Below are 21,549 nucleotides of genomic sequence, written 5' to 3'. Positions count from 1 at the left end.
GAACAAAACTGGGGGAGACTGGGAAAAGGAGGTGGGAGAGGGGAAGAGAGAGGCTGGGAGAGGGGAGGGCAACTAAAATGATCTGGGGTTGGGAACAAGTCCCATATGGAGAGAGGCTAAAGAAACTGGGACTTTTCAGCTTAGAAAAGAGGAGACGGAGGGGGGACAGGATAGAGGTCTCTAAAAGCAGGAGTTGGGTGGAGAGGGTGCATACAGAAAAGTTCTTCATTAGTTCCCATAAAGAAGGACTAGAGGACACCAAAGGCAATGAATGGGTAGCAGGCTTCAAACTAGTAACAGAAAGTTGTTCTTCACAAAGCAAAGAATCAACCTGTGGTACTCCTTGCTGCAGGAGGCTGTGAAGGCTAGAACTACAACAGAGTTTAAAGGGAAGTGAGATGAAGTCATGGAGGCTGGGTCCATGGAGTGGTATTAGCCAGGGGGTAGGAGTGGTGTCCCTGCTCAAGGTTGGTGGAAGGCTGGAGAGGGATGGCACATGACAAATGGCTTGGTCACTGTCTTCGGTCCATCCCCTCCAGGGTTCCTAGGGTTGGCCGCTGTCGGCAGACAGGCTACTGGGCTAGATGGACCTGTGGTCTGACCCAGGACGGCCATTGTAAGCGCAGGGCTCAGGGTCGGGGGTCTCAGTGGACCCCCTTGATTTTCATGCACACCTGCTCCTGGGTGGCCAGGCTGGCAGCTGTCCTGCCCTAGCTGGCCACTTTCCTGTGCCTAGTGCGGAGATCGTGGACAAGGTCCACGATGTCTGCACTAGCCCAGGCGGGTGCCTGCCTCTTGCGGTCCCGGGCAAGCTCCCGGGAGCCGCCAGCCTGGTCCCGGGAAGAGGGGGAGGGCTGGGGGGCATCGGGTGGGTGGCTCGATCCATGCCAGGTGCAGGGTCTGCTGGCTGGGTGCTGGCAGGCTTGCACCTGGCAGGGCACCGTAGCCAGCCCGTGCCCCTTTAAGGGGTGGGGGCCGGGAGGGGGGCCTACGAGTTTCCCTGGTGTTGGCCAGAGTGGCCACCAGGGAAACCTGGGGAGGGCTAGCCTCCCACTAGTTCGAATTAAGGGTCTACAAAGCCCTTAATTTGAACTAGTAAGTTCGAACTAGGCTTAATCCTCATGGAATGAGGATTACCTAGTTCGAACTAAGCGCTCCGTTAGTTCGAATTAAATTCGAACTAACGGAGCGCTAGTGTAGCGCCTATGAAAGTTAGTTCGAACTAACGGACGTTAGTTCGAACTAACTTTGTAGTGTAGACATACCCTATGACAGGGAGGAGGGAGAAAAATTGTTCTAATTAACCTTTGGGGATAGGACAAGAAACATGGGCTTAAACTGTAGCAAGGGAGATTTAGGTTGAACATTAGGAAAAACTTTCTAAATGTCAGGGTGGCCTAACACTGAAATAAGATGCCTAGGGATGTTGTGGAATCTCCATCACTGTAAATATTAAGAGCAGGTTAGACAGACAGCTGTCAGGGATGATCTAGACGGTGCTTGATCCTGCCATGAGGGCAGGCTACTGAACTTGATGACCTCTCGAGGTCCTTTCCAATTCTAGTTTTCTATGATTCACTCTTCTATTAAGTGAATTGTTAATACAAAAATCTCAAATAAAAGCATAACTTAGTCAGTGAGGCCCTAATTCAGGAGAGTGACAGTCATACTGCACAAGAACAGAGAAAGGCCCAAACCAGAATCTTTTAAATGAACTCTAGAGGAGGATCTAAACGTCATGACCAAGAGTTCTCAGGTCAAGTTAATGAGAAAGAAGGAAAACAAGCGGCTTTAAAACTACATTTGCACCTTGCATTCCTTAATCCTTAGATGTCGGGCACCCATCTGAACTTTTATAAATAGTTTAGTCTAAAGAGCAGAGCAGAGTAAAGGCTGGTTTCTTATGCCTACTGCCGTGGCCTGTAAGGTTAGCTCTGGCAGCAGTGGATTATCACTACATAGATATTGCAGCATTTCCCCCTTTCCACTGGCCATGTCCTCCCACCCTATGCTGGCTGCCCATGTTGTAGCCATGTGGGCCTCATCTATGTACTGATGCGTGATTTTCTAATGATACAGATACAACCCCATGTGTGGGCACAGTTATACCAATATATAGGTGCCTATACCTGCATTTATTGGCCTAAGCTACGTTGGTAATAGATTGGTGTAACTGCATTAACACCTGAGGCTTGGACTGATTTAGCTATACAGCTTTAATATGATATAACTGAAGTGGTACAAAACTTATGTATAGACAAGTCCCTATTCACTGCTAGAATGGCATATCTCCTGAGTGGAAAGGACAGATAAAACCTGATTTGAGGTTGCTTTACATTGTCAGGGTGGTACAAAACTTTTGGAAGGCCTTGTCTAGATCTAAAAGTTTTGCTGATTTCATTATGCCAGCATGCTTAAACTGGCAATACTCTCCTAGCATTCACACAGTTATGCTGGCAAGAAAATGTATATAACAGCATGGCTTATGCTTGTTCAGGCAATAAATTACACAGATATAGGTATAACTGCTTGTATGCGAGGGCTCTTACTAGCATAGCTATGTCAGACACACAAACTCCCGCCACCCCACATATCATAACTGTGTCAATAAAAATTTTAAGTGTAGACGGATTCTAATATGATCCATGAATCAGACCCTGTGTCTCTTTTAATAATGTGCATACTTCGGAAATTGGGGCTTCAAAATACAGATCTGCACCCAAACTTCCCCAAAATTTGGTGTGCAACCCTCAGCCTGCTTTAGAAATGGATGTGAAATGCAAACTTGGATCTCAATCCAGATGTGGGATCTAAATTTGGAACTATCCATGTTTTTGAAGACTGTCTCAAATAAGCATCATAGAAGAATAATTTCAGTCTGTTTAGTGGTCACTAAAGCCTTGTACCCTATCTACAAATGAATTGCTCTATTCTATGCCCTTAGGCTTTGACCATTATAAACAATGACTGAAGTCATTGGCAAAAGAGAAGTTCACAGACTGAAAGGGGAAAATATGCTTTTTCATTACAAGTGTAAAAAAACTGAATGCTTTGTTTGAAAATGTCACTGCATGAACTAGACTATATGGAAGCAGACAAACTTGGCCTCTGGCATGTAGCTCTCCCCTCTCCATTCCATTTTGCCTAACTTGACAGCTACTTATGAGACACGCACGCTCAGAAATTTAAAAAAACAAATTCTTAAAGGGACAGCCAGTAATATTGTCATATGGCCTCTTTCTTTTTATTGTGTCTTGACAGGAAGCATGACTCAGGCTGTGTCTACGCTACAGAGTTTTTTCAGAAAAATGGCCGTTTTTCAAAAAAACCCATCACGTACATCCACATTGCAATCATGTTCTTTCAACAAAAAAATCAAAAGAACAGAGGGGGTTTTCCGACATTGGTAAACCTCTTTCTACAAGGAAGAGACCTTTTTCCGAAAGAGCTCTCTTAGAAAAAGGTGTGTACGGATGAGGAAGAGGGAGTTCTTTCGAAAGAAGAGGAAAGAGCACAGGTGCCCTGGTGGCTTATCCGTCCATAGAAATCACAGCTTAAATGAGAGATAGCGTCCATTCAGTGTGGATGCTCTTTTTGGAAAAAGAGGATCGCTTTTTCAATGCACTTTGGCAGTGTGGATGCTCTCTTTTGGAAGCTTTTTTGGAAAAGTTTCTTCCAAAAGTAGCCTGCAGTCTAAACATAGCCTCAGTGAGTAGAGCAGGGGAATGAGAATCAGGGCTCCTGAATTTGAATACTAATGCTGCCACCGATTGACTCTATGAACATGGAAAAGACACAACTCCAGGCAAGGAGATTTTGCAAATTGGAGATAGTAACACTTACTTTCCTTAGAGGGACGAAGTTTAGTTTAATTAATGCTTAATGTTGGTGAAACATTTAAAGAACCATGGATGGAAAGGGCTATAGACTATCCATGAGATTCTGAGTTGGTTTACATCAATCAGTAAAATGGTGAAGCCAGAATAACTATGCTGATTTATATTGGCTCATGAGCTCATAATGTAAATGTAAAGTATTAGGACTATGGATAGTTTTTCATGATGTAGAAGTTGTTTTTCTGGTGTTTATGCTAATTTTCAATTGTAGATAGTACAGGATATAATCAAGTCCCTAACATTCTTTCCTATGAAAAAGAGAATTATATTTACAAACACAGAAAATTTTATACAAATCAGCTGACAGACTCAGTTCCAGGACACACAAAATTGTAAACACATTAAAGAACTAATTGGATCTCCAATGAAGATTTTGGTAAGAGAAAACTTTCGTTTTGCTCATGAACTTGTTGATTTTTCCCTGTCATTATTAAACACTTACTAGAGTGCATCTCCCATCTACCTGCATGATCCAAGCTCACCAGTGTGACAATTCTGGAGTTCAATTTTCAAAATGTGCCTCAAGCCAGCCTTTAATTTTGTACTTTGAATCAGATGTTGGCACAAGCCTGCGGGTGCAATCAGGCAGCTAAACATCCAAATACTATAATTGGCTCCTGCTACTGAGTGATCCATTATTGACTGTTATAGACAATTACAAAATTGTCTGAAGTTGGATTGAATTAGCTTTCAGTGTCAATTCAAGACTCTGGTCTTCATCCTCAAGGCCAGCAATGAATCTAGCTCCAGTGACATTAGGAGCCACCTTTCCATCTATGGCACTACTATGGAGACAGGTTTTCTGAGAAAATGCAGGTAAAAACCATAGGATCAAGGCTGTGAGAAAATCATTGTTGTCAAATATGTTCTACTATGGGATGAGCTGCCAGAGAAGATACAACTAGGTCAAAGTCTGACTGCTTTCAGAATATGCTGCGGGAAGCACTGATTTGCGGAAGCCTTCCTGCTATTACAGAAGATGAGGGGTAAAAGTCTATCAAGGGAAGTGAAGAGGAATATATTTATTTTGTTTAATATATTAATCCCTCAATCCTTCTACATTAAGTTTTACCTATTAAATAGGAAAATCCTAAGATTTCAAACAATTAACAAAAATGCAATCTGAACAGAACCCTAGGGTCAAATCCTGCCTCCATTGAAGTCAGTGGGTGTTTGGACATGGCCATGATTTCACCCCTGATATTTATTTCTCAAGCCACAGCCAAAAGTGTGAGAAAATACAGCTACTTATCAAAAATTTGTGGTTGAAATCAATCTCTAGTACAGAGCAATGGCTATGAGACAATAAGATATGACAGGAACTTCCATTTCCTTACATATTACTATTCTTTGCTCTGTGGGATTGCAAGGAAAGCTATTCTAATAGGAGATGCAAATTCCAGTTTTCAACTTTTGACTGATCAGTTCTTTTGTAACCAGGTTCAATTTTTCATATGCAAATCTTTGCTCTCTGAGACTTCACCCTAGTACCTCCTCAATGGGGAAAATATTTAAAATTAGCATTTTATATGTATTATTACTGCTTGTAAATCTAAATTTATAAAAAGGAAGTCTAAATCAAACACATTCTAGTCATAATGTTTCATCAATAAAAATGCCTTTTAAAATACTTTCAATTAATGACAATTTTCACTTCAACTCAAATCACTTGATCTTGTTCTTTGCTATGCAGCCATTGTCACACACACATGCATATACAACAGTTTTTAAGAGCAATACTTGATTTAACAAGTTACATGGGCCTCTGCCTATATTCTTTGCTCGCCTGCCCAAAGCCCAAAAAGCCTAGGGGAGATTAAGATGAGCAAGGAATGCAGAACTGGTCTATCCCAGACATGCCCAGGCATTGGAGAGTAGGAGAATAAAATCATAAGTACAACTGAAATAACATTCAGTTGATTAGATTCATTATGGGAAGTATAAACTTAATAGCAAGATGACACATGGCCAATATTAAAAGCAAACAAAACAGGTGTCTAAAATCAGACTCTGAAATGCTTATTTTGATCCCTAAGAAATTGGCCTGATTTTTAAAAGTGCTGAGCTCCCAGGCATTTACTTTGACCTACTCTGGATTTAGGAGTCTATTAGTACATTCCTATTTTTGAAATCATGGCTTATGTATTTAAGGGTTAAAAAACCCTCAGTTTAACACTTACTGCTAGAGGTCAGATATGGACTAGAGTGCCCATTACTCTGACCAGATATGCCAATTGCTGCAGTCTTAGATCCATAAAGGGCTAAACTTTATGAATGAAGAATGCTTGGCCCCAAAGCAGGCTTTAGAGAGAAACTAGAATATAGGTGCCTCCATTAAAAAATTGTTCAAGAACGTCAAAAATGTTAGGGGAGGAAAGAAAGGAGGTGGTGTGGTGTATGTCCTCACAGGACATCAACTCAAGGCTTCAGCAAAATGAACTTTAGACACAATTCAGCCTAAGCGTTTGTACTGTACTGACGTGTGCAGTGTATGAGTTCCTGAAGGCTTAGTGCTTATTACAGTGGGCAGAAAAATTCCTGGTGGAAAACTCCACCAAAGCCGACAGAGTTGCATCATGGATGAATTTGGCCCATTCTCTTCCGCTAAGGTAGCTGTTCAACTTCAATACATATACACACGAGAATCAATTAATATTCAAATGATATACTGTAAAAGTCTTGTTAAATGTAAATTCAATGCAGTTACTCTTTTAGACAATTGAAAGTGTCACCTTTATGTTTTAAAGACAGTGACATTTTATGCATTCAGAGCCACATCTTCACATTGGTGATGCCAGTCTGAAATGACTGGGCCAAATTCAGCTCTTGTGTAAGCAGATGCAACCCTGTGGCAGTCAACAAAGCTGTCCCCCATTACACCGAATTCAGCCTCTTATATTTAAATCCGGGGGGGAAGTAATTTAGGTTTCTTACAGGTACCGCTCTTTTACCTCCCTCATGGTGGGGGGTGCTCAGAGCAGAGGGATGGGAGTGCAATATGACAGTACCTGTAAGAAACGTAAGTGTGGGATAGAGTGCAAGGGGCTCATGGAGTGGTTTGGCGTGTGTGTGTGTGGAGGGTGATTCAGAACAGGGGGTAGGGAGATGGGCGGTGCTGGAGTCAGGGCAGCGGATGTGGGGAGTGCAGAAGTCAGGGTTGGGCATGGAAGGAGGGGCTCAGGGCAGAGGTGTGTGAGGGTATGGGAATAAGAGCAAGGGGCTATGGATATGGGAGGGCTCAGGGCAAGGTGCTGGGGCATGGCAGGCAGTGCATAGGGACAAGGGAGCCCTTTAGGGAGGCCAATGGATGCTAAAGCCCCCCACTCTAATTCCTATTGATTCTGTTTGTTGCTTGTTCTTCCCCTGTCAGTGAGTGAGGGAAAAAGCTCACAGTGGAAGTCCTCTGTCCCTTCCCCCACCAGCCAGGAGGGAGATGTGTTGTGCTCTCGCTCCTTGACAGTGATGGAAGGGGAACAGCAAGCAACAAGCAGCATCGGTAGAAAATGGAGGAGGGTCAGTTCCCCCGTCCTCCCTAATCGATACCATGGGGAGGTGGCCTGGGGTCCGGGCAGTCCTTGGACTGGTGTGGGGCATGCCCCCAGCCAGCCTCTTTTACCTACCTGTTGCTTAGCGCGGCAGCCTGCAGAAAAGCCCCAGGAGCCCAGCTGGAAGTATGCTGCCTCCTCTTGCAGTAAGCACCCCCGCCAGCTCTTTCCAGAGCAGCACACTGTGGTAAACCTGCTTACTTTTACCTCTATTTAAAGGTAGCATAATTTAATTGAAATAGCAGCCTGAAATAGTAACATTTGATCTGTAACAGAGACTGCATGATGGGCAACATTTACAACTGGTGGAAACTGGAATAGCACCTTTGACTGCCATCAGTCAATGGAGCTACACTGATTTACACCAGGTAAATCAGTAAAGATTTTGGTCCTATATAAAAAGAAGAAAAGAAGAAACCAAATCCAAGAGGAATTGCTCTTCGAGACCTAAATAGTGTCAGAGGGACTTACAATGAGTCACTAAAATGATTAGTAATAATTAGTGAGCTTTGTTCTGCATGGCTGCTGGAGAACCTCCAGAGGTTAGAAGTTGGGCTCAGATAAGCATGTTGAGAGGAAGATGGTCCTGTGGTTAAGGCACTAGCCTCTTACTCAGCTGCTATTGGTTCCACTGCTAGCTCTAACACAGATTCTTTGGGCTAGTCTCTCTGTGCCTCAAAGTAAAATGGAGCTATTGAACCTTCCTTTGTCTGACTTACCTAGTTAGGTTGTAAGCTGCTCAAGGCAAGGACTCTCTCACCAGGGCTGTGTCTAGACTGCATCCCTTTTCCGTAAAAGGGATGCAAATTAGACACATCACAATTGCAAGTGAAGCGGGGATTTAAATCCCCCCGCTTCATTTGCATAAAACTGGCTGCCGCTTTTTTCCGGCTTGGAGCTTTGCCAGAATAAAGCGTCAGTCTAGATGCGGCTCTTTCGGAAAATAAAGCCTTTTCTGAAAGATCCCTTATTCCTTATTTTAAGAGGAATAAGGGATCTTTCGGAAAAGGCTTTATTTTCAGAAAGATCCGCATCTAGACTGGCGCTTTTTTCTGGCAAAACTCCGAGCCGGAAAAAAGCGGCAGCCATTTTTATGCAAATGAAACAAGGGGGATTTAAATCCCCGCTTCATTTGCAATTGCGATGTGTCTAATTTACATCCCTTTTACGGAAAAGGGATGCAGTCTCAACACAGCCTGGGATTTTAGTGCCCAGGTATTTCTGGAAATCCAGCTCAGTGCAGATCTTTGGCCAGGTCTATACTCGACTTGGAAGGTCGGCTTAATGTACACAACTGCAGCTGTGTAAATAACATAACTGGAGTCGACATACCTTAAACCGAGCTTAGCGCCATCTCCACAGTGGGAGGTCAATGGTAGCAAACATTCCCATTGGTTTTCCTTACTCCTCACAAAATGTGGAGTACCGGTGCTAACTGGAGGCACCGTCAGCCTTCGATTTAGCAGGTTCTTACTAGACCCGCTAAATCCAGAGATCTCTGGCATAGCAAGTAGAGACATGGCCTTACTCTTTAGGTACCTAATTACCTTTAAAATCTGGCCCTATATTTGTATAAATAAAAACAATAATGATAATAATCATAATCAGGGTTTGACAAATAATGCAATCTACTTGCCCGTGGCGAGTAGATTGCAACCTGGAAGAGCCGGGTTTGGGCAATCTGCGCGTGCGCAGATCGCCAGGCAGCGTGGCTGGCGAGCGGGGCTCGCCGCGGTTCGGCAAGCCTTGATAATAATAATAATAATAATATTGGGATCAGATAAAATATGAAGGCTTAACAGAGTGGATCAAACCTATGGCTACCCTTCACCCCAATGCCAAGACTCTCTTCCTTACTCATCTGTCCTCCTATCTTGTCCTTCCCAACTGTAAGCCTCCAACTCCCCCACTGTCTGCTTTTTGTCTTCTTAGGGCAACCAGAGTCACCTGCTCTATTCTTTTCCAGAAACTTCATAGACAACAAGTAGAAATGGAGGGTTTGGTTTTATGTAACATTTGTGACATTACAAAAAGAACAACACAGCAGAGATTAGGAGAAGCGATGAGGTTAAATGAATTGGTTTCACAACTGGCAGCTACATTGTCAAAATCACCCTATTTTTCAAAAACAGCAAGATAATTGACAAATGCTTCTTGCATTTTGGTCATTCCACATAATTCAGCTTCAGAAATATGAAAATTTCATCCAAGCATTTTCAGTGCTAAAACATTAAGGGTATGCCTACATTGCACACTAACCTCCATTTTGTGGGGCACCAGGTTGGTGGACTCAGTGTTTCCAAGATCATTCATCAGTGTCCTTGTAAACCTGGATTTACAATTGCTGGACCCAAGTCTCTCAGCAATGCTAATGCATTCATTCTGAACTCTACAGACCTTCTGACTTTGGTCAGCTGCATGACCTACATCCACATTACAAAATGACTTAGACCCAGGTCATAATAGGCCTTGGGGTTTGAGCCATTCCCCGTTATAGTCCTCGCAACCTTAGTGTATGACTTAGTGTTCAGTATAGACCTACCCTAAGTGAGAAGTTAACATTTACTATGAAATTGGGTTGCTATATGTTTTTCCTACCCTCAGCTGTTTTTTCTTTTTTTTAAATCTTGCCAATATGGACTGTTTTAAATAAAACATTCATTGTCATCAACATCTAGAGCTGGTAAATTGGCAAATCTATCATCCCATTATAATCTTTGCACCTGTTCCAGTCTGTTGTTTGTGGTGTTTTTTAGCCAGTGTATGGTGAATGCATCTGCTTAGTGAGTATAGTTAACTGACAGAATTTGTTAATAAACCCACTGACAAGCTAAATGAGGCAAACTGCATTATCTCACATGCTAATTACATTTCATTGCAGACAAACATTTATTAAAGATACAGACAGCAAACCATACATTCTAATTCTATTTGTATACATTTCTGGTTTTACCCCAGCTTCCAGAATTTCTTTTCTCCATGATGTCTGCTAAAATACTGAGAAGCAACCTAACAGGGCCTTATGAGACACCTTCTTAACAACATCCAAAATATACACACCCAACAGCTGGAAGAACAATGCTTAGGGGACAATTTATTAGAGGAATGGAGCCAATTTTGTCTGTCTAGAAACAGAGTTGGATTTCTGGTCATTTGTCGTGTGAAATTATCTGTTGCATGTTTTATATGAACAAATTTCAGTCTGTGGCTTGAGCTGCATTTGCAGCAGCTATTCTCCAAAGTAGTTTTTCTCTCCAATGCTTCAGAAGGGCTATGGGTAAAGAAGCTGTTTGATGGTCTTCAAAGAAACAGAGCAGCTGATCCTATTCTATTGGACCTTGCAGCTACTTTTCCTTCTGCTGCTGTTCTCCTGGAGAGCAACAAAAATGTTCAGAAGTGAGGAAATGACCAGTGAGGAAAGGTTGAAAGAACTCGTTATGTTTAATCTAAAGAAGAGAAGGCTAAAAGGGCATGTGGTAAGAGTCTTCAACTATGCATAAGGTTAGTATATAGAGGATGATGTTCAACTGTTCTCTATGTAAGTAGGACATGAAATAATCAGCTTAATCGTCAGAAAGGGAGAGTTTGGTTGGTTATTAGGAAAAACTTGCCATCAGGAGAATGAAGCACCAGAATAGTTAACTTCAGAACATTGCAGAATTCCCATTCTTGGATAATTTGAAGAACAAGTTAGACAAACATGTCAGGGATGCCCTAGGTATATTCAGTCCTACCTCAGTGGGGGAGATGGAAGGAAAGGTGATCTCTTGAGATCTCTTCTAGCCTACAGATCTATGATTATGTGATTCTTGGCCCTTCAGTGAAATGAACCTACACAGGTGATAAATGGATGCTCTTTCTGCCTTCTCTTGCTCTTCTCTATGCCTCTTCCAGTTGCCCAAACTACCTCTAACTTTCCCTCCACTCTTCCCACACTTTCCCCCCTCCCTATACTTGCACTTTTACTTGCTTTCCTTCACTCGCTTCACAAACAACATTCCACAGTGGCTTATACGAGATCTATGTCAGAAACACATTTCCGTTTTAGTTTCTTACAATTTAAATAGATGGGATGGCAAAGCCTCAGAAAATAATGAAGCATTATTCTCCCCATTTTATAGATGGAGAACTGAGGCACAGTGAGATTAACGTGATCCATTGAAATCAATGCGAAAACTCCCACCGAGGTCAGAGGGTCTGGATCAAATCCTAAAATAATTGCTGTAGGTCACACAGGAAGCCTCTGGCATATCTGAGAATTGAATCCAGATCTCCTGAGTTTCAGTCAAGTGTTGTAATCTCAGACGCAACCACCCTTTTCCCATGAGCTCTTTTCCTGTGCCTTTTTAACACTGAAAATTGAATTCTTTGGGGATATATTGTTAGATCAGTGTTATAAAACAAGCAGCAAAGCCAAGCCGCTTCCAAACATAGGGAGAAAACAATCTGCATTCCTCACAGTCTAAAGGTTTGCCAGCATCTAAAGAACCTGCAGTTTTGTGGAGATTAGCTGGAAGAAGAGCAGGTTTAAAATATTGAGCTATGTGAAGATTACCCAATTTAAAGAAGGTGGGTTGCATGGATAAAGGAGGGTTGATTTGATTATTGGTGAAGCTGCACAAAAAGGAAGGGACCCATAGGGCAAGTGAGTACCATTGTCGCACATCCTCATCCAGTTTCATTTCCTAACCCCAGTCTTAATTTTCAGGTCTGGCCGTTAGAGAGGAAAACATTTTTGTTTTTCTGAACAAATTCAATAGGGAAATCAATGAGACACAATAAATGGGGAACCCCACAATGTCACTTCTGAAGAGACAGCTGTTCAGAGTAGAACCACACTTTCATTCTTGAACTGACAGACTCCACTAGTGTATCCAGAATTCCCCAGTGTTTTCCTATTTTTAAGATCATTAAAGCTCTCAGTAATTTCAACAGCTTAAGTGGGGCCCTCTGACTTTGCCATACTAGACACATCTGGTCTTGGTTTGTTGATTTTACTTGGGAATGCATCAAAATCCAGAGAAGATGGGGAAACTTCTGAAAGATAGTTTCTTCTAGTACGCACCACATTCTTCAGCTCTAAGCATATCTTTAGTCAGCAGACCTTCTGCCACGACCTGACCATGGCTGGAGTTCTCCTGTTGATGATGGCAGGCCCAATTAACCACTGCCATACATCTGGGGTAGTGATTTATATCAGAGCAAAGTGAGTGCAAAACATTGTAATTTACACCCAATTTGCTCTGATATTAACATTCATATAAGATGGAAAGCAAAGGTGTTTTGGGTTCCAAGGTTGAAGAAGCGAGAAAACTGCATACAAACAGACCAGGTCCTGCATTAGTTGTCCTGAATAGCAGGCCAAAGAGTAAGCACTGGTCTTCCCTATATGGCCCAACGAAGATTGGCACTTGCTGCTAATATAGAGAAACCTGAGGGAAATTAACACTTCCCAAGAGTACCAAGAGTAAAAGCAGAAGTAGCCAGTCAAGGCAGAAAGAAAAGGGAAAGCTGCCAGGCTAGGAAATTTCTTAGCATGTGGCTCTTATCCACTGTACTCTTTGCCACATATGCAAAATGTTTGCAGAATTACATCCCCTAATCCAAATACTTTAGGACTTATTCTCTAATTTCCCTCGGAAATTCATTAGTTTTCTTAAATGACTGGTAATGCTGCTTGCATTTTTTTGGTTATGGCAAGATTATGCGAAGGAAATCTTTGCCTCACATTATCACAGTTACTTAACCTAAATATATTCAGCTCCTCTGAAATGTTGAAAAAGAGCAGCTCTTTGGTCCCTCATGTTTTAGTGTAGAACTCAGCAGCTTGCTCAAATATTGCTGTCTGAGCAGAAATACTCAGCACTGGGGAACTGATGTGGCATGGGAATGAAAGGTTATTTGTTTGCCCTGGCTGGCACTGGGTCTGAAGCAATACCAGCACCCTGCCAACAAGAAGTTGATAACATGACTTTCTGACTATCTTCCAAAGCTTGGCAGAAATGATTACTTTCTTAATGCTCTACACTTAAGCCCCTACAAATTTTCTAGAGAAGAGTGGCTTTTATTTATATAACTCCACATATTACAGCAGGGCAATTGTAATAGTTAATACATACCGGAAAGATATTAATGTTTAACATGTGTAGATTAAATGCAAACAATAGAACAAATGTTCCAGTTTTGCATGCTAAATCCTTCAGCTTAACACACCACATATTTAATACCTGATTTAACAAAGCAATGCTTTAGGCTTCCAGCTGCCCTATGTTCATGCTTTAGTCATTTGTACCACAGTATCAAACTAAAGTCCTTAGACACTGATGTTCCCTCTTTCTTTCCTAACAGGAGATGCTTAATTGAAATGTCGAGAAGTTTTCACTTAGTTGTGCATGAGTATTACAGTGCCTTCAAGCATGAGACTGGGCCGTTAATTCATGCACTTGCTGTGTGAAATTCCCCACACAACTTTGCCTATATATATTTCAGTCTTGAGCTATAACATTTCTGACAGTTCCATCTTGGGCTCCTCATGTAAAGACCATATTTGCTTCTTTGTGCCAAATTGGGTGAGCTGAACACAGAAATAAGTGGGGTAGGACCAGTATTGAGACCAACAAACTAATTTCCTCTGCAACCTGAATTTGAGCTAAGATCACCAAAGGAGAAAGTCTGCTGCACTAATCACCACCACAAATGTGGTCAGAATCTGGCACACTCCCATTACACAAAACCTTACTTTTCAAGAAGTTCTGCTAAACTTCCTGGGTGAAATCCTGATTCTACTCATGCCAGTGGCAAGCTCTCATTGACTTCAGCAGGACCAGGATTTCATGAAGCGGGTGTACTCAGCGTGAGCAGAGATGGGAGAATGTAGCCCCTAAATACACCTCTCCTGGAGATTGAAAATAATAGACTTTTTTTTCATCTTCTACATGAAGCAAATTTTATGACCTGTTACTACCTGTGCCTTATACTTTAAACAGAAAACAGATTGCCTGTTATCCTGTAATATATATTTGAGCTTTGATGAATACCATCTAGTGCTTTCATGGCAGAAAGGAATATTACTTATCTGAGCAGCAAATTAGCTGTGTGTGTCTTCATCTTGGGCTTGATTAAGTAAATGACTGTTGACTCCTACTGAAGTGGGACCAGGCTCTTAATACTATATCATTGTACAGCTATATAGTGCATATCACCATGAAATGTATTCAATATTACCATTAATCACAGGAGCAGCCCCTGGGATTGACTGGGGGAGGGGGAAATCTGTCACTTTCTTGTGTGTTGTGTTTTAGTTAAAGTTCCCCCAAAACAGCTTGATAAACAACAGAACCAGAATCCCCAATATTGGGCAAAATGATGAAGTTGGATGTTGATTAGGGCAGGGAGAAGATTCCTTGGCAAACCCAAAACAAGGGGAAATTGGGGTAACTAAATCCCTCGGTACTGAGCAATAAAAATTAAATCCATAGGCTGCGTCTAGACTGGCAAGTTTTTCTGCAAAAGCGATCGCTTTTGTGCAAAAGCTTGCCAGCTGTCTACACTGGCTGCTTGATTTTGTGCAAAAGCACTGACGTTCTACTGTCTGAAATCAGTGCTTCTTGCGCAAATGCTTTAACGTTCCCATTTGGGCAAAAGCCCTTTTCCGGAAATGTTTTTGCACAAGAGGGGCAGTGTAGACAGCTAAAAACTGTTTTGCGCAAAAAAGCCCCGATGGCAAAAATGGCGATCGGGGCTTTCTTGCGCAAAACCGCGTCTAGATTGGCATGGAAGCTTTTCCGCAAAAGTGCTTTTGTGGAAAAGCATCTGTGCCAATCTAGATGCTCTTTTCCGCAAATGCTTTTAATGGAAAAACTTTTCCGTTAAAAGCATTTGCGGAAAATCATGCCGGTCTAGACGTAGCCACAAGGTATAGAGCAGAGATAGCCACATTTACTGACACGTCAAGCCACATACAATAGTCTTCAGACATTCTAGACCTACAACCTGCCCTGTCAGGTGGTGCCTGCTGGGGTGTGGGGCTTCTGCCCCTACATCTCTGCTGCACAGTCAAAGCCCGCAGTTATCCCTCCCTGCAGGGCAGACAGCCCTAGTCCAAAGGTGGGCAATAAGCAGCCCAAAGGCCAGACACAGTTCACCAGGGTTAGCCCTGGGGGGCCCGTTAGATGCTTTATTTACCTACTCACCTGCAGGTTAAACTGCTTGTGGCTCTTTCTGGCCACGGTTCGCCATTCCCAGCCACTGGGAGTTGAAGAAAGTGGTGCAGGCTGGGCCACTGCTTCCTGCAGCTCCCCTTAGCTGAGAACAGAAAACCACATCCAACAGGAGCTGTGAGCAGCCAGACCTGCAGACACGCAGGTTAATAAAGTGTCTGGCAGCCTGCTAGGGACTATCCCTGGTGAACCGGATCCGGCTCACGGGCCGCTTATTATCTACCCCTCTCCTAGTCCCACCACCTTCAACAGGGCAGACACTCCAAGTTTCCTTCCCACCCCTGGCCACTCCGGTAGGTGGAGATGGGTGGGAGTGGGGCGCTGTGAGCTTCACTTTAACTGTAAAAGTTAAACTAGTAGGTGCAATCCCATGGAAAGGCAATACCCATGACGTCAAATCCCTTAGTGCTGGGTAAACATCAGGGCTATGTCTACACTGGCGGCTTCTTGCACAAAAACCTCTTGTGCAAGGATTCTTGTGCAAGAAGTCTTACACAAGAAAACGTCCACACTACCATGTGTCAGCTGTGCTTTTGCGCAAGAGCTCCCATGGCAGTGTGGATGCTCTCTTGCACAAGAAAGCTCTGATGGCCATTTTAACCATAGGGCTTTCTTGCGCAAGAAATCCCTGCTGAGCGTCCACACTGCCCCTTGCACAAGAGCTGCTGCGCAAGAGGGCTTACACCTGTAAAAAAAGAGTGTAGCTCTTGTGCAAGAAGTCCTCTCTTACCGCGCCATACTGTAAATTTCCTTGCACAAGAGTGGGTGGGCAGTGAGGACGTTCTGGGAATTCTTGCGCAAGAAGGGCCGTGCTTGCACAAGAAGTTGCAAGTGTAGACATAGCCCAGGAGTTTCTGAAAAAGTGTTTTTTTGGAGGCCCCTGGGATGGAGCTGGCTCCTGCATTTGGAAAGCAGAGAAAAGGGACTTGCTGAAGGTGTAAGGAGGTAGAGTGGGATCTCCAGTGAACTCAAGGATAGGGCATCAGCCTCTGGAGCACAGAGTAGTGGGCTGGATCCCACCCACCGAGGCTATCTACCTGCCATGAACCGGAGTAATTTTGTTATTATTCTTAGAAGAAACAGCTCCAAAAACACAGTGCACAGAGGACTAATAATATAAAAACACAGTGATTGGGCGAAGCTGTGATGTCAAATCAGGTGATTCAAAGCATCTGTGGCGAGGTGTGGGGTTTCTGGAAGGGACCCAAATTAACATTTGTTTTTTAGTCCTTGAAGACACTGAGCCCTCTGACCTGATCCATCAAAGCGTGGGCTTAACTAAGCATCTGAGCAGCTCTGTGGAAGTCAATAGAATTGTGGATGTGCTCCAAGTTAAGTATACACAGAAGTCCTTTGCTGCATCAGGCCACCATGCATGATTGAACTGTAATAGAAGCATAATTCCTACAAGCTAAATTACTTAGATATTATAAATGGATTCGTTGGCAGGGGTGGCATTTGGTGAAAGGAATCTGTTACCTTAAAGCTGATGAGAGAGTTATCAATGGACCTGATTTCAGTCCAACTCCAAGGACCCTGACTAGAGACAGGCATTAAACTCATCTCAAAAGCAACAGCTTGCCTGCGTTGCCATTGGAGCACCAAGGGCATTTTCCAATGTCTTTCAGAAGGTCCAAGGATGTGAGAAGCAAAGAGTTTCTACCTCTTAACAGAGCAAACCAAAATCCCAGAACCAAACATTTCCAAATTTCATCTGAATTTCACATCTCAGGACCATCTCACATGGGAACTTGTGGACAATAAATAAGAGCAGTTGTAAAAAGACTCTAGCAAAACAGTGTTTGGGGGGAGGCGGTAGAAGGGATTGTAAGCAGTAGGAAGAGATGAAGTTCTCTTTCTACAGCTGTTTTTTATTGAGTACTTAAGCTAGGCTATAAATATCTGATTTTTAAAACATGAGTATTGTTTATGCCTTCTTTCTATGTGCTTTCCTTTGAGTCAGTGGCTAGAAGGAGTTGTCATCACTTTTGTCTGCCATTTTGTAGCAGCAGTCAGCTATGTTACAGACAACCTCTTGTGGATTAAACATTTCAGAATCCTGTTGTCTGCCTCCCCATTGACTGTGACCCCCAGTGGTTCTGAAGTACTTCAGGTCAAACTTATTATACACCATTCACTATCCCAATAAACAAGTAGTGTGTTGTCACATTTGGAGTGCTGCATATTTTTCTAGCAATTATGTCTCATTATATATTTACTATTCAGAAAACGCAGGTGTGGGTTGTTGAACCACGGCCAGTGAGAATTTGCCTAGCTGGCAGCAATTCCATGGTGAGTCATGTTTCACTGTCTGTCGGTTTTATAACTGTTTTCACTACTAATGTAGCTCTGCGATGCAATATGCAATTAGTGCTATTATACAAGCAGCTGTATTCAGTTTTACAATGGGCACTTTCCCCTTTGGCTTGTACCAGAGCCTGTTGTGGTTCTGCTGGTTTGATGACTGGAGCTGTAAAGTGGTATCTGGATGAGCCGCAGTGGCCCAGGAGCCTGATACAAAATCTGATTCTTACTTATTCCCTTCTGCTTTAATGCTGTTTCTTATGGCCCTACGCGGTCTTAGACGCTATGTCTACACTACAGGGTTTTTGTGCAAAAATAGTTGTTTTTGCGCAAAACCCCACAAAGCGTCCATACCTCAAGCGCATTTTTGTGCAAGTAAATGTACGTGAATCGACAGAACAGAGAGGTTTTTGCAGTGTAGGTATTCCTCTTTCTACGAGGAATAACTCCTTTTTGCGCAAGAGCTCAGATGCAAAAAGGTGCGTGTGGATGGGAAACGGGTTTTTTTTTGTGCAAAAACAGCCTATCGGAAGCAGCACAGGTGTCCTGGTCACCATTCTGTGAATGGTAATCAGAGCTTTCTTGTGAGAGCGCGTCCATCCATGCAGTCTGGATGCTCTCTTGTGGAAAAGCGCATTGCTTTTCCGATGTGCTTTTGCAGCGTGGACGCGCTCTTGCGCAACAAATTTTTGCAGAAGATCTCTTCCGCAAAAAGCTTCTTGTGCAAGAAGCCTGCAATGTAGATGTAGCCAGAGAAAGCTGCGTCTTGCAACAGTAAGTACTGTTGTCACACAGAAACTTGTTACTGCACTTGTGTCACCTCTGAAGTCTTGTGGCTTATTACACTGTAGAATGTGAAAACAATAATCTCATGTGCCCGGAAATGAATCTCTGAGGTTCAGTTCAGATAAACATTCTCTAGCCTGACTCTTTGAAGGCCTCCATATTCTTCATCCTTCTCTCTTTACTCTGAGAGGGATTCAGCAGTCTCATTCTTTGGCGGGACTTAGCAGCTTTCCACCTCCCTCACAGCACTCTTCAAGGGTAGCAAGTGGGGGGCAGGCAGACTCCATGCCATTACCCTGCTCTGCTGATCCCATGGCTGCTTGCTTGAATCTTCAGATCAGACACAGGCTTTTCCCTGGCAGTGAGACCAAAAATCTCTGGGGAAAGCGCCAAAAGTGTGAGATTTGAAGCTTCGCAGATATGCAGTGAACATTGGGCAGAACAGTTTGAGAAAGGGACAAATTGTGACAAGAGCAGGCAGCTCAGATTCTGTCACCAAAATGTTGGAAAGCAGATTACCACAGAATTTATCCCAAACTTCAAATAAGGGTCAGGTTTGCTTTGAGGCCATTTGTCTGTAGTATGAACAGAATTCATATGGAAACAGTACAAAGTAGATTGCTGCCAAGCTCCTCCATGAGGTGGCATAAACCACAGGGGAACCATTAATCTAAAGGGGGAAATGACTAACCTACAGTCCAAAACAAGTGGGTAAAGAATGAAGGTTTGTTTGCTGCTGACTGCAAAGGCTCTTTCTGACTATTTATTGTCTACATGAAATGAGTTGGCGGCTGTCTCGTTCCAGATCCTAGTGGATGACATATCACAAAATGCTTCATCACAATTGGCCCCCTTGTTATCAGTATGGCCAGACAACCATGGCTACTGAGAATGAACCGGTTCTTATCCTTGGTGGTGATCCTTCCTGGCCTTGACTGAGGTAGCATTTAAATCCACTATGCCAGGGGTGGTCAACCCATTACAGACGGAGAGCCAAAATAGTGGTGGATATAGCACAAAGAGCAGAGGGAAAAGAGTTGTTGAGTTTAAAAAAAAAAAAAAAAAAAAAAAAAAAGAGAGAGCACACCCTGGTTGCCTCCCTTTTAAGAACAGAGCAAGCAGGCATTGCCTTTTTAAGATGGCCATTTTGAAGGTGACCATTTTGAAGTCTGCATGGTAGAGATGCCACGACTCCGGCTGTCTCTTTCAGACAGAAACATGCTGCCCCTTTTAGAGCCACGAGGTGAGGGTGCTGCAATTTTTTCTTTGAAGAGCCGCGGGTTGGCCACCCCTGCACTATGTCTTTAACGCTCAGTCCTGTCCCAGTGGGAAGCACTGAGGTGTGGTATTTAGAGCCAAGTGCCTTTAAATATCTAGCCCTAAATCCCTACTAGGCACAGTATCAGCAAGTTACAGGAGGAACACAGTGGCTGTGTTCCTGTTACAGGATGCAATCACTTGCAACTAGCCAGTTGTGCCTTCCCTGTCTTGCTCAGGGTGTGTGTGCGTGCGTGCGTAAAAGTAGTGTTCTCTGTAAACTGTGCATTTGTGCGGCCACTCAGAGATTTAAATGCCACCCAGCTGATTAGCAGAGTGCCCATAGCTAGGTTTTGTGCTTCTACTGGTGGTGCACATTTACACATGCTTTGGTGCACAAAAAATATTCCACACATGGATGGGAAAAAAATCAGCACATGTATGGGATTAGCGGTAACATTGGATGACAGGACTCTGTTTTTGCCCAGTCCAGTACAGGAGTGTATACTAGACTAGGCAGGTCGGCTTAAGGTACATAATTCCAGCTACTCAAAATGCGTAGCTGGCGTCGGCTTACCTTGAGCTGAGCCATGTCAGCACCCACACAGAGGGAGGCTGATTGGAACAAATGCTCCCATGGGCTTCTCTTATTCCTTGCAGAAGGAGGAGTACTGGATTCTGGCAGGGGCTGCCCTCAGCATTTGATTTAGGGGCCAATACTAAATTTGCTAAATCAAACACCAGAAGATCAACGTCTAGAGCATCGATCTTCTGGTCAGGATAGATATGCCCTTAGAGAGATCCCTACTGCCCTTTCTCCCTCTAGACTACCACTAGAAAATTGGGCCCAATACCCACTGTGCTGGCTCTGTGGCTAGAGGCCATGAAAATTCTGTTAAAAATAAAATTGAAGCAGACAAAAAAAGTCCCAGCTTTTAAAAAGCAACCACAAAGCCCAAATTATTTAACAGCGTTTGTTTTAAAGAGATCATTTAAAAATAGAATACACATTATTTATTTGTCATTATGAAAGCTAGTCTATTCCAAAATACTAGGGTCATGAGAAACTTCTGAAAAATGTTAGTGAAACGATTCACTGAATTTCCTACTGTTTTATTCCCCCCATTTTCACGCTCTTGTATGTTGCGTTTTTGTGACATGTCAATAAATAGCAACATGGTTGCTTAAAAAACCAGAAAATCATGGCATCTCATGTGCGTTCTCAGTAGGGCAATAATTTAGTTCACAAAATTTTCCACATAAATAGGGCCATTTGCAATTTAAATGTTTTCATCGCAATAGGAACAATGTCATGAAAATGAAACCCATTTCAGGGAAATGCAAACTGCCCACATTTCAAGTGCTTTGAAAAATCATGGAAGTCGGGAGAGATTCCAGAAGACTGGAAAAGGGCAAATATAGTGCCCATCTATAAAAAGGGAAATAAGAACAAACCAGGAAATTACAGGCCAGTCAGTTTAACTTCTGTGCCAGGAAAGATAATGGAGCAAGTAATTAAGGAATTCATCTGCAAACATCTGG

The 21,549-nt window shown here is 43.0% G+C and overlaps 1 long non-coding RNA gene across 1 annotated transcript in view; it reads right to left on the bottom strand.

Annotated features, from left to right (window-relative positions):
* Window positions 1-10,080: 10,080 nt before the first annotated feature.
* The window catches only part of LOC142826841 (uncharacterized), a 34,260-nt gene continuing 22,791 nt past the window's right edge, over window positions 10,081-21,549 (bottom strand). The window contains exon 3 of the long non-coding RNA XR_012901102.1: window positions 10,081-10,811. This is a non-coding gene — a long non-coding RNA (uncharacterized LOC142826841). The remainder of the gene's footprint in view (window positions 10,812-21,549) is intronic.

The sequence above is a fragment of the Pelodiscus sinensis genome, chromosome 2 (genome assembly GCF_049634645.1).
Source record: "Pelodiscus sinensis isolate JC-2024 chromosome 2, ASM4963464v1, whole genome shotgun sequence".
In the NCBI taxonomy this organism is placed as follows: Eukaryota; Metazoa; Chordata; order Testudines; family Trionychidae; genus Pelodiscus; species Pelodiscus sinensis.
The sequence above is the reverse complement of the archived record's forward strand: the minus strand, read 5'-3'. Positions and strand labels throughout refer to the sequence as shown.